The sequence below is a fragment of the Danio aesculapii genome, chromosome 6 (genome assembly GCF_903798145.1).
Source record: "Danio aesculapii chromosome 6, fDanAes4.1, whole genome shotgun sequence".
NCBI lineage: Eukaryota > Metazoa > Chordata > Actinopteri > Cypriniformes > Danionidae > Danio > Danio aesculapii.
The window spans coordinates 29,039,229-29,052,124 of record NC_079440.1 but is presented as its reverse complement, the minus strand read 5'-3'; the positions used below and the strand labels follow the sequence as shown (position 1 = coordinate 29,052,124).

Genomic DNA, 12,896 nt, shown 5'->3' with positions numbered 1-12,896 from the left:
TCAGTGCTGGCTAGTCACTAAAGATTACAATGATAGTTTTTGACCGTTTGTACTAACTGTTGAAATAACTGATCAAAATAAAGCAGGTGAAAACAGTTATCTTTAAAATAGACAGGACAAAAAGCAATGCTCGAGCACCCACTGTCCTGCCGCTTTAAGGAGCTCAAGATTTTTTGTGCAGCAGCAGTTGCCATTCGCTTTACCCATTCTTTGAACAGATTATTAATGGGCCTTACGTTAACTGTGATCATGCATGTGATCATCCTTTCATTATCGCACACGATATGTTTTTCACCTGGTTTCTTGCTTACAGTTATTTTTAATATGGTTTAATTACCATCCATTACTATAACATTGCTTTAATAGGAGATTAACTCTCCATTTACGTATAGCTAACTGGTGATCTGGGACAATACTGTGCACAGTTTTGGATAGATGACAAGAAATTTTTTTAAATATCATCTTTAAGAGGATTTTTTGTTAAATAAAAAGTGTATGTATACAGCTATATTTTGATTGTTTTGACACATTATTTAACATTTCTGGCAAGGAAATAATTAGTTTGGTAAATCTTTAATGTTGAGCCCAGAAAATTCACGTGAAATAAAACTAATTGCAATGCAATACTATGAAACCCTGACTATGTTTACATGTACATTAGTAATCAAATTATTTGCCTTGGGAAAATAACTCTGTGGTCTGACTTCACTGACTCGGTAGGTGCAGAGAATAGTGTCAAACAGCTGTGTGTGTATAGACTATACTATCGCAAAACGCGTCAAAATTCTGCACGATGGTAATAGTTTGATTAAGGTGTTTACATGTCTGTACAGCACTTCAATAACGCGACTAATATCTGCATACTCCAAGTGTTTTAATTTGATTTCCGTTTAGTTTGATTATGACCTTAATCAAATTAAATTAATCAAAAATTGCTGTTTACATGGTAGACTCTTAATCAGAGTATTGTCTTAATCAAATTAAAATCAGATTATTGGTGTCATTATAAATGGTGTCCACTCAAAAACTCAATGTTTTAAATATCCAACATTCTCAAAGAAAAAAGAATGTCCAACCATGTGAATATGTTGGCACTGTTAAAGGGTCAGTATTGTAATGAAAACATCATCTCGCTAAGCCTAAATTAGGGGCTGTTTACACAACAATGTTTTCAAGCAAAAACAGAAATGTGCTTTTTGGGTGGGATGTGGGGGCTGAAAATGCATAAATCTGAAAACAGTTTGACAACTGGAAGTTTTTGCCACAGTTGTCTGTGTTAACACCCAAAAATTAGAGCTAATTTAAATGCTAGAGAAAAACTATTTCTGTTTTTAGGTACATTGTTGCCAGGTAAACGTTGCCTAACTTAGCCTCTTTGGACTTTTCAGACATTATAAAGAGGAAAGTTACGGCCAGCAAATATCACTTCCTTTGTCCTGGCTCTCTAAATGATTCATGCATAGGTGCTGAGAGTGTATACTGGTCAGGCCTCATGCACTTTCATTATCCTTAATAAAAATTCCCAAAGGGGTTTCCTTCTTCTAACAGTGGAACTAATATCAAGCATCAAACACAAATAGGCACACAAAAGGAACTAACTCATCTGTCACGTCTGGGTACTTTAGGTCACACTGAAAATGTCAGTGTTAGACAAGAAAAAAAAATGGTAGTGAAAAGCAGAACCTGAAACCTGTGCAGTCTTACACAATTCTGAATAATACAAACATGTCAAAATGACATTCAATAAAGATAACATTACAGTAAGAGAATACATAAAATTCTAAATGCAAGTCAATGAAATTGATCTCACAAAATTAATATGATTGATTGATTGATTGATTGATTGATTGATTGATTGATTGACTGATTGACTGATTGACTGAAGTTTATTTGTTGCATTGCAGAAAAAGTAGGACATATTCATTACTGGATAGAGCTAAATAAATTCGAGACTCCAGTCTAATCTGAAGCTGACAGAGTTATGTTAGTACCGTATACTTCTTTGTTACACTGTCCCTGACATACAGACTTTGGCTCATCCTGAAAGGAGAACAAGAAACTGATGTGTATGCACTTTTTATATGCAGTGCTGGAGGCTTAGGAGAAGGGAAAAAACTGACTACATGGACTTTTAAATATGCTGAAGTCAACACTATTTTCAAGCAACCCATTAACTGGCCAGAGGTACATTTTAAGAGTAGGAACCAGAGAAGAGAGTGTTCATTAAAGATAAAGGGCAAAAAACAATACCACAGTAATTTGTTATTGTGTCAATCTCAGTAGAAACCTACAAACACGCATGTTTCCAGAGATCTGGTGTTGGAGAGGAAAACAGGAAACAATGACGAGAGAGGACCACCTTTTTTAGTGCTACGTCCCCAGGCTGATCCTGTTATACCTCCAGAAAAGACAACTCATTTTAAAATGTATCTACAATAAAAATGTGAGTCTGAAAAATCCTAATGAACAAAGAGTGAGAGATGTTAAACCGATGTACTGTCTGATGTGATTACATCTCAGTTCAAAAATACGGTTAAGGTTTTCAGTGTGCTGCTCACTAATGTTTTATAACTTATGTCATCACCATTATTTACTCACCCCATTTTAAAGAATCTTAAAAAGATAGTTCACCTAAAATTAATAATTCTTTCATCATTTACTTATTCCAAAACTGTTTGAGTTTATTTTTACTTCTGAAAAAAGTGCTGAAACCATTGACTTCCGTAGTATTTGTTTTTCCTACTATGGCTGTCAATGGTTAATGTTTTTTAAGCTTTCTTAAAAATAGCTTTAGTGTTCAACATTAAGATTTGGAACAACTTTAGAGGGTGAGTAAATGGTAATTACATTTTATTTTTATTTCTATATCCCTTAACATAACAGTCACATCTAACAAGCCCACATATTGGGTAAAGAAGTCCATATATCTTTTGCAAAATCAAAAAAGCCTAAGTTATATTGTTATTCGCAGATAATATTGCCCTGTGGAATTCTGTACACTTACATACTCGTCAACCCTCCCATTTTTCACAGGGATTCTCCCGCATTTTACAATTTTATCTCGCTATCATCCCGTAAAGGTATTTTTCCATATTTCTCCCATATTTTCAATCAAAGGGTGGCAATAAACATTAAAGAGCCAATCCTCCCTATAGGAAACCCATACCGCCGAACACCCAGGGGACACCCTTTGCTCTTAAACGTGAATTTGTTCTTTGCTTTCATTTTATTTAGGCATGAAAACACTTTGAAATAAATATAAATTCTCTTCCTTTCCATTCATGACTGACAGACGCGCTCCATATTGATAAATATTCGCAGTTTCCCAAACGGATTCTGTAAAAGCAATTAGAAGCGGAGCAAAAGTGAATACTCTGGGTTTTGGTTGGGCATTTGAACAGACATAATACACATCATAATGTAATCATGTCGATCTTGGTTTTCTTTTAAACAAAACAAATTTAGTCTTAAATAAGCATGAACAGTTAGGAAAGCAATCGAATGCTTTCATTATGGATCTGTGCATTTTTAAAGTGAATGTAATCAGATGAAAAATCTAATGAGAGATTCATTCACTGCTCTTTAATCAAAATGTTTAAATATACAGTGAAGAAAAGGTTAATGAGAATTGATAATGATTAAATTTCTTTATAATAGCTATTATTTTAATAGGTTAAACTGCTTAATTTATTTGCAGCTTTTTCTAATGTATAGTATTTATTATATCCTTTGTAAATAATAATAATAATAATAATAATAATAAAACACATTACTGATCGTTTCAACTATTTATTGGGGGGGGTTATCCTAGTTATCCCTTATTTTCAGATCCCAATATTGGCAAACCTCCAGGTCGCAGCTGATAGCTTATGATGATATGATATAATATGATTTATTGAAGCATTCGTTCAAGGTTTCATTCAAAACGCTGATTCATTTAGAAATTAAGCAACCGACTGTCCAATTCCTACTCAGAAGATAACTGTCCTTTATTTTAGTCTTTTGATTCTCCAAATCTGTCCTTTACGGAGTCCCAGAAAAAATTAACAGCATAAGAATTTATTACAACAAAGGTGAACGAATTATGAAAGCTTTTATTTTTGCATGAGCCGTTCCTTTAAAATGGAAAATAAAACTTCACAGTGCAAAACCAAGCTGCCCCTCTGTGAGAGGACTGAGAGCTGTGAAACTGACTCATTGTTAATTCTTTAAAGCAAGCAAGCAGGAGGCAGTCATGTCTCTTGCTAAAGCTCTGTGTCATCCACTGTTTGTTATGGATTTTGCTTCAGCTGTCCAAATAGTTCACAGGAGAGCCAACCTGCTGCCCTAACAACACACATCTATATAGAGAGAGCATTATAAAAACACCCGACAAGCTCTGCATGAGGTTATTTTGGAAAACAGCTTATTATTATTTCTAACACCTGCTCAGTATGAGGAAAGCTATTTTGCTGTATGATAAGGAATAGGTTTAGGTCTTCCGATTCAATTCACTTGGTATGATTGACTTATGCAAAGCCTATTTCACAGTAAACTAATAGACTTATATATTAGAAAATACACTTCCCACAGATTCAGTTTTGAGAGGGGATATTTCAGAAGTACATCTTTTAAATTTTGCTTAATGTTAGGGTGACCTTATTTTCTCAGGGTGGACTACAGGGTGAAATAATAAATATTGCTTTCTTGCTTTTTAATAGGCAATTGTTACATGTAGGGCTGGATAATATGGACAACATTTAATCAGACTGCTGAAATTCGTCAATGCAGTTAATTTGCTGACATCAATATTTTATTTGACTTATTTTATATTAGTTTACCATATAAATTTCGTTTTCACGCTTTGAATAAAATAACAACCATTTCATTCATGGCACTAGGATGAGCAAGGCATATTGTGTCATTCAAATTTGAATCAGTCGCCTGATTCGATCACCACAGAAATGCTATTGATTTAACATAGCAGAGCTGCAAATGTATAATGCAACAACACCTGTAGAGAAAACATTCAGTACAGCGACTAACGTTGATGATGGACCACTAGAAAAAACAAACTGTAGGTGTTTTTGTTTAGTAAATTAGAGTAGCCATTTTAAAATCCACTGTCATAGTTTAAGTAAGATAGGTTGATTTTTAAGCAAGATGTGCTATTATTTTCAATTGAATGATTGTTTGAGAAATCAAGTTAGGCAATCCACTGCTCTGGGTATTTTGTATGCTTCTCTTATCACTACAGACATTTGTTCCATTTCGATATCAAGAGCCCTGTAAGGTGGACTTAAGAGTTAAATACAAAACTCTAATATAAAACACTACAGAGTGCAATATGTGAATTGAGAGATGCTAAAATACTAGCTAAATTCTGATGCTAATATACTAAATGCTGTTAAAAATGTGTTCGTTTACACAACGAACGTTCGGTTTCCCTTTAAGGAACGAGAAAACTTGCAGAGTGGAAAGACATATCCTCTTTTCAGTTGGCTATTATCCATTTGGTGTGTTCACATACAGCTTTTTGATCCAGACCTCAAACGTGAGGCAACGACACAGTTGGGTTTCATTGGTGCTAGTTGTTTGGCATCTGCTTAGTGTGTCCTGGCCCTTAAACACAGCTGATTGGTCATTGTGTTCACAAGTTAAATAGAAATGGTTCAATCAGCGATAAAATGGTATCGGCATTTATTGACCGTACATCCATGGTCAATAATAATTCCAATGGAGTGCGTCACTTGCATGCTGCTTGCACACCATGCTCCCTATGCGCTTGCATTTTCAGGCGCACCTAGTTGAAAACATCTCACTGCGTTAGTGTGACTAGAACAATCCAATCAGCTTTACACTTTATATGGAATATATACATATCAATAATAACCAGAGTAACTACCTCAGACAAACACAGAGAACCCAAACACTGCAATGCTTTTTCATGTTCTCCATTAGTTAACGGGTATCGCAACTACAGCAATAGTTGGTCCGTTTATCATCCTCTGAGAAAATGGTTGATGGTTGTCTAGTTACGACAGATGCCAGGGGAGCGCGACTGCAAAGCACATCAAAAATGGTGAAGGAAGCCACTCGCACTTTTTACATGTTTGTAGATGCAATATGTGATTGGACTCGAGTTGGCATGCTTCATCACCACCTCAGGTGAGAATAACACGTTAAAATGAGTGCAGTGGTTAGCAGCAGTGAGGAGATTGTAAATAAAAAGAATGTATCAGGTAACTCAGGTTGCCAGAGTGTTTCTTTCATATCTTTTCTTATGCATCACAACCACTAGCACCCCATCTGAAAGATTTTTGGAATAGAGGTTAATGCAGTCACATTTACTCTGGCAGCATTAAAGCCAGTGAGAGTTAAACAACTTGTATTTAGTTTGTAATGTTGCAATATGATTTTGAGTAATGACAGTTGGTTCCTTTACTTGAATGCTCAGATTTGATTATCATAATTTGTTTTGTTTACAGAGTTAGATGTTTACTGTATGATTATAATTGACATCTTAGAGATGTTGATGCACAATAAAGTTTGCTTTGATTGTTCAGCATTTACACTTTACTATGGCACACACATTGTAACATTTTATCTATCAAGTTTAAGAGTCTTTATGAGTCTTAAGACTTAATTAAAAGACATAAGAGAAGATATTTTGATTTAATTTAAAAAAAATTGTTTAATCACTGCTGTTTTTTTTTTTTTCAAATATCAAATATTATATCATGATCTTTTTTTTTTTTTTTTTTTTTTGTATCGCCTAGCCCTACGATCATCACTTTATGCTCTTCATGAAGAGCTTGGATGGACCAGCCTGATCTCACGAGAAAACGTAAGTATTTTACGTTTTGACAGTTTAGTGGCTAATTTGTACGAATTCGTACGAGTTCAGTCGTTCGAAATTGTACGATTTTAAAAAGGAGGTGTGGCACCTAACCCCACCCCTAAACCCAACCAACCATCATTGGCGGATGAGCAAATCGTACTAAATTGTACGAATTAGATCGTACGAATTCGTACGAATTAGCCACTAAATCAAAAAGTTACGAATTGCCGTGAGATTGTGTTGGATGGACATGGGGGTGTTTGAAAACCAAACATTATGACAATATAATATTGATTTGTAGCACAAATCACATTTATTTTTAAGTCTCATTTTCAATAACTCATAAATATATTTTATTACTAGCAAATTACAAATTTTTCAGACACATTATTGATGGTTGTCACCTATTGGTTAAACTATGTAATTGCTACAACTTTCATTTTGAGCGTCAAGTTTCATTAAACAATAATTTAGATTTTTACCATAAATATCAGTGTTTATATCTGAACTGTTAACTGTTATCCCAGTACCTTTGTATTGTTTGCTTGCTTACAACTATAATATTATAAGAAATAAAACTGGCTGAAAAATTTAAAGTCTTAAGACTGAATCTCTTTCATAGTCCAATGCAGATTTGAATGTAGGCTAAACAACTTGTGACAGAAAACACGTTTTAACCTGAAAAAGCATTTGAGTGCCACCACAACTTTTTCAATTATCATTATTTTTTACATAAACATGCGATTTGAATGACGCAGGAGTCGATCTCTCCATGAACGTGGCAAATTTAGGATTAATCTAAGAGTTAAAAAAAACATTATTGATCTGCGGGTCACATGCATTCCGAATTGTGGATAGTGATCTAGTGATCCGAACAAATCACAGATCATGTGATCCATTAGACCTCTACTGATTGGTCTGTCGAATCCCAACAGTTTCATGTATAAGCATTCACATTATCAAAATCTTGGATGGTCAGCATTATTTGCAATATCATGGAAAACAAATGAAAATCTTTGTTATAGAAAAAAGAAACTACCCACTTTGATGATATTTGAATGCAAAGTTGGGCTTAATGGGCATATTAACATTAAAATTAAAATGAATATTTGTGTTATGTTGAACGTAGTATACGTAACGCATAACCAAGCTCATCTAAATGGGAGAAAAAAAAACTCCTCGAACAAACATCTTACAGAACAAATCATGCAAGTCACATTTCTGCTTTTGACTTCCTTTGCTGTGCCAAAAAGCTTACATTTTATTTTACTTTGAATTTTCCATCAAAATGCACTTTGCATAAACAGCAGATGATCACTTCATGTATAGTCGATGAGTTCTCTCGTTGCCCAGATGGCCTGTTCCCATATTATGTAAAACTAAAGCACTGATTTACAAGCACATGTGTAGGACAAATTGCAATGGAATGTCTAAAGTCTTCAAACCACACTAAGTTTAATGATTTCCTCTGTAAGAGCTTGCAGCAGGAGGCCATCTCACAGGTAGCATCTTATCTAATGATCTTCTACAACAGCAATCACAAATCATAGCTGAACTTCTAGATTTCCATATTGTTTGTCAAAGGGAATAACAATGAGAGGGAAACTAACATGTGATACAGAGAGATTAAAAGGTGGCTGTCACTGATAGATAAAAAAAGCTATTCACTGCGCAAGACAAGCCAAAAACATTACTTCAGGATATGCTGCCAAGCAGATTTATTTTTGAAGCATTATGTCTTTCTGCTCTTTTTCTTGGGTCAGCACTTTGTTGTGAGGGAATCTACTGGTTTGCTTACATCTGTGGACTACTGCCTGGCAAGAAATTCCCTCCGTCATGAAGACTGAGATGTTACCATATTCTTAAGAAAGAGAAGAAGCTTATCTGGAAAGCAAACACAAGTTCCACTTTTGACTACTTCTAGAAGCAGCCAATCACTTTCGAAACATTCTATCAGATTTCTCATGTATTTAAACAGCTACAAACAACAACAACCTACTCTCTGCCTACAGACCTAATTGTTAAACGCTAAAGGAAGTCCTGTTGAAGTGCTCTAGCCAGACAGGGTTTATACTTTGCTGTCTAAAATTGGTTTGGTCTTAAAGCAAAAAACACAACAAATTAGCATGACATTCAAACTAGGTATCGCAATAATCATTTAAAATAATAACAAATTATTTGGTTATGCTTTTTTACTTTAAATAAACAGCTTGTAAGATAGAATTGTTGATATTTTAATAGAACCATTTCATTAATAAATGTAAAGACTAAAGTACGATGCTCTAATACTGGCTTCTCAGATTGCATGTATGTGTGTATAGGTGTGTTATTATGTCTTTAAATGTCCATAGGATATTGTGCACAGAATATCTAGAGATTGTGAAAAGGCCAATGACTTTTCATGAATGTACACCCCATTGTTTATTTCACTTACAGTTATTAACACACTCCACCTATTTTTATATACTTCACATGGATATTATTTCAATTTTTAAATTACATATTCTAGGGGTGGGTGGTACAACCAAAATTATATTACACAGTATTTCATTATCTCTATAATAATAGTATGGACACAATATTGGATCTTTCCCAACTTTTGGAAACTCCTTTTGGCTGAGATGATCATGAAATCTTTTCTGTTTGTGTTTCTGAGAAGTGTTCATTTTGAGTCAAGTTTGAGACTTTTATTCCCCGGGCTAAAAAATAATACTAAATGAAAAGAAAAAAAAACTTCAGATTTTTAATTTTTGTCTTTAAATTATTTAGATAACACTCCCCTAACACATTTCTCATGTGGAAAACACCAGGAAACAGAGGGGAATGCTTGGGAGCATGCAAAGCAAAGTTTTAATAAAGCAGATAGTGAATTATTATCTACATGATTAGTGTCTATTAGTCAACTTTTTTTGTATATTCTGATCAATATATCAAACAAGACTAAGCCTTTTTGACATACATTTATATAATTTCTTTAAAACAGGACAGGTATTAGGACCTAGAGGAGGCTGTTAGTCTGCAGAGGCTGCAGTGCAATAGTAGTGACTTGCTGTTTAACTTACTGAGAGATGTTGTAGTACACTGCACTGCCTTTTTATTGACTTAAAAAATAGTGTGCTGCTAATTTTGTGTTCCTATACAACCGCTGTATCAACAGTTTTGGTGCTAGAGCAAATAACATCAGGCACTTTTTCCACACATTTACTTTTTTCAACTGCAGTTGCTCAGAACTCTGGGCACATAAACAGTATGCAAATTGCTTACTTGCCAAAGGAAACCATTTTTAAATGGCACCTTTTTGACCGCAAAAACACATTCAGTGTGATGAGGGTCTAAGTTGCGCTGAATGACAGATCATTTCAGCTTGGACAAGAAAAATGGAGGAATAGACACCTAGCTGCAACTTTCTGAGTTTCAGAGGACAGCGCTCAAACTATTATGGATTATCTCTCATATCACTGTAGCTACTATCAACAAGGTCACATTTGTATTTGCTAAAATCTAAATAGAACCTAACTGGCAACCACCATAAACTATAAACTGATCCCCCATTCTGCATAACCTTAAAAAAAGTACTGCAGATCTTTTTTAATAATCTCATGAATGCTCTTTCAATTTTTTCCTCGCATATGCTGTGTGTTTAGCATGTTTTCCATATGCTTAATCGATGATCAATAAGATAAATTGATTTAAAGGATTATGGACATTTAATAGACTGACTTATTCAAGGGCAATTGGAAAACTGTTGTCGGCTTGCTTCTGGTCTTATCTGGACAAAAAAGTTGCAAGTGAACACACCTAATGGAGGGTGTTCTGCATCTGCATATAAGGACAAGCCTTTCCATACCTGTGGAGGGCAGTAATTTTTCATTCTACAAAGGGAAAGAAGATGAAATGCACACAAAGCATTTAGAACCATTATCACAGTAACGGCCCGTTTCCACTGTCTTTTTGGGTAGCCCTTCGAAAGGGTACCTAGCACAACAAAAGGGTACCAAAGCCGGAGCAAAATGCACTGCTGAACGCTATTGGTTTACATATATACGTCATTATTAGCTGGTGCACAAGTCAGGAGAATGAAAACAAAGGAAGGGCCACTTTTAAATAAACAGCGGAGAAATTACACCGTAACATACATATAATAACGAGCCATGGTCGACGCAAGCTTAAACAAACCTTGTCGTCTTGATGAACAGCCACAAGGCCAAGAAGAAGAGCAGAATCTACCGTATACCCCGTTGTTGTTTACAAGGCCATCTAAAGCATGAGTGGTTTCACTTTCTTCTTTTCGAGAGAGAGACAGACAGAGAGAGAGCTCCCAATCGCTCAGCGTGCGTCTATACTTCAAATAACAAACTTCTTGAGCTGATGATAATAATGTGTGCATGAAATCCTTTCAGAAACAGACAAAACAAAGGAGAAAGCCAAAAAAACAAAGGAGCAAATGATTCTTTCAGCAACCTAAAACATTAACAACCTGCAATGTTTAATTATTATCATCGCCTTTTGGACTGTTATGAACTCGGAATGATGGAATTACTTTCTAACAAGAGGTTTCATGGACAAAGACTTTGCGTACGCCAGATTTCATGCTCACGTTTGGATTTACTAACGATGAAATGAACGTGACAATGTGCGTTGGTCCACGCCAACTTCATGTCTGGTGTACGTGCATTTCTTGTGTGTGTTTGTTTTATTTCCATTGGCGACTCCTAGAGGCAATTATGTTAAATATCACACTACAAAGTATCTTTGAGCCGTGCAATGGCAGCTGTATGGGACGGGATCATCCGCATGTCTAGCAGGTATATAAGGTTTCCATACCATGCAGTTGACCAGCCTAACATTAAAGCGCAATTTGCAGCGATCGCCAGTTTTCCCCAATGTAATCAAAGTGATCGACTGCACGCACATTGCCATAAAGGCGCCATCTGAAGACGAATTTGCAAACGTGAATCTGAAACATTTCCATTCAATAAATGTGCAAATAATATGTGACGCTCAAATGCGCTTAACATAATACACACACTTATTAATGATTCCTACTTGTCTCCCTCTTGATGAAGAGTAGGTAAAAGTAGTGGGGGAAAAAAGAAGGAGTTCATCAGACGCTGGATTCAAACCGGGCTCATGATCGATCGTGTCAAAACATGTTGTCATGCGCTTTACGAGCTTTGCCACTCACACTGCTATTTGCCGCTCTCTTTAGTTATATTGTCTCTGTCAATCAGACGGTGATGGGCGGGAATCACTCAACTAGCCCATTCCAACAAGGTGTGCTAGTTGCACTTAGCCTAAATAGACACTACAAAATTGTACTCCTTTACATCGGCCCATTTCTTTTTTTAATTCATTCACAGTGCAATGTTCAGACCCCACTGCGTTAACCGCGTCAGCTAAACTCTCCCACTCTATTTTTTCTTTTATTATTAATTCTGGAGGACAAACTTCTCCGGTCTACCTCCGATAGGAGCACCTCCAATTCACATTCTGTGAAGTCTCTCTTTTTGCTTGCTTTTGCCAATGTTTTTTCGTTTGGTTTTGCCAAAGTAAAGTCATTACCATATTTATTAGGGGGAGGAGGCAGGGAGGGGTTTTGCGCTTGTGCACGTGCGCTCAGTTTCAAGTTAATTCGGATGTACAAAGAGAATCAGCGTAGGATTCCGCGTACGCAGTGTTTCATACATCTGATTTTTTTTACTGCATTCGCACATTTACAGCTTTGTGTATACGCAATGTTTTAGTATGAATTCAACGCAAGTCTGAAGATTAAAGATACAGATGAGAGGTTTGCTCTGACTGTGGGCTATGGGTTGTATGTTGTTTCAGAACCCAAATAAGGACTAAATGTATGTTGTGTCTAGTTTTTCTGTAGGTAACATATCAGAGACTGTAAGGGTCTGTATGTGTTCATATATTTTACATTTATTTTATATAATTTTGCAGACGTGGCGACGCGGTGGCGCAGTAGGTAGTGCTGTAGCCTCACAGCAAGAAGGTCGCTGGTTCGAGCCTCGGCTGGGTCAGTTGGCGTTTCTGTGTGGAGTTTGCCTGATAAAGGTGATCCATACAGACC

General features: G+C 35.8%; 1 protein-coding gene across 3 annotated transcripts in view; it reads right to left on the bottom strand.

Annotated features, from left to right (window-relative positions):
- Positions 1 to 12,896, bottom strand: part of evi5b (ecotropic viral integration site 5b) — an 82,066-nt gene that overhangs the window by 65,385 nt on the left and 3,785 nt on the right. The gene's annotated exons all lie outside the window — the stretch shown is intronic.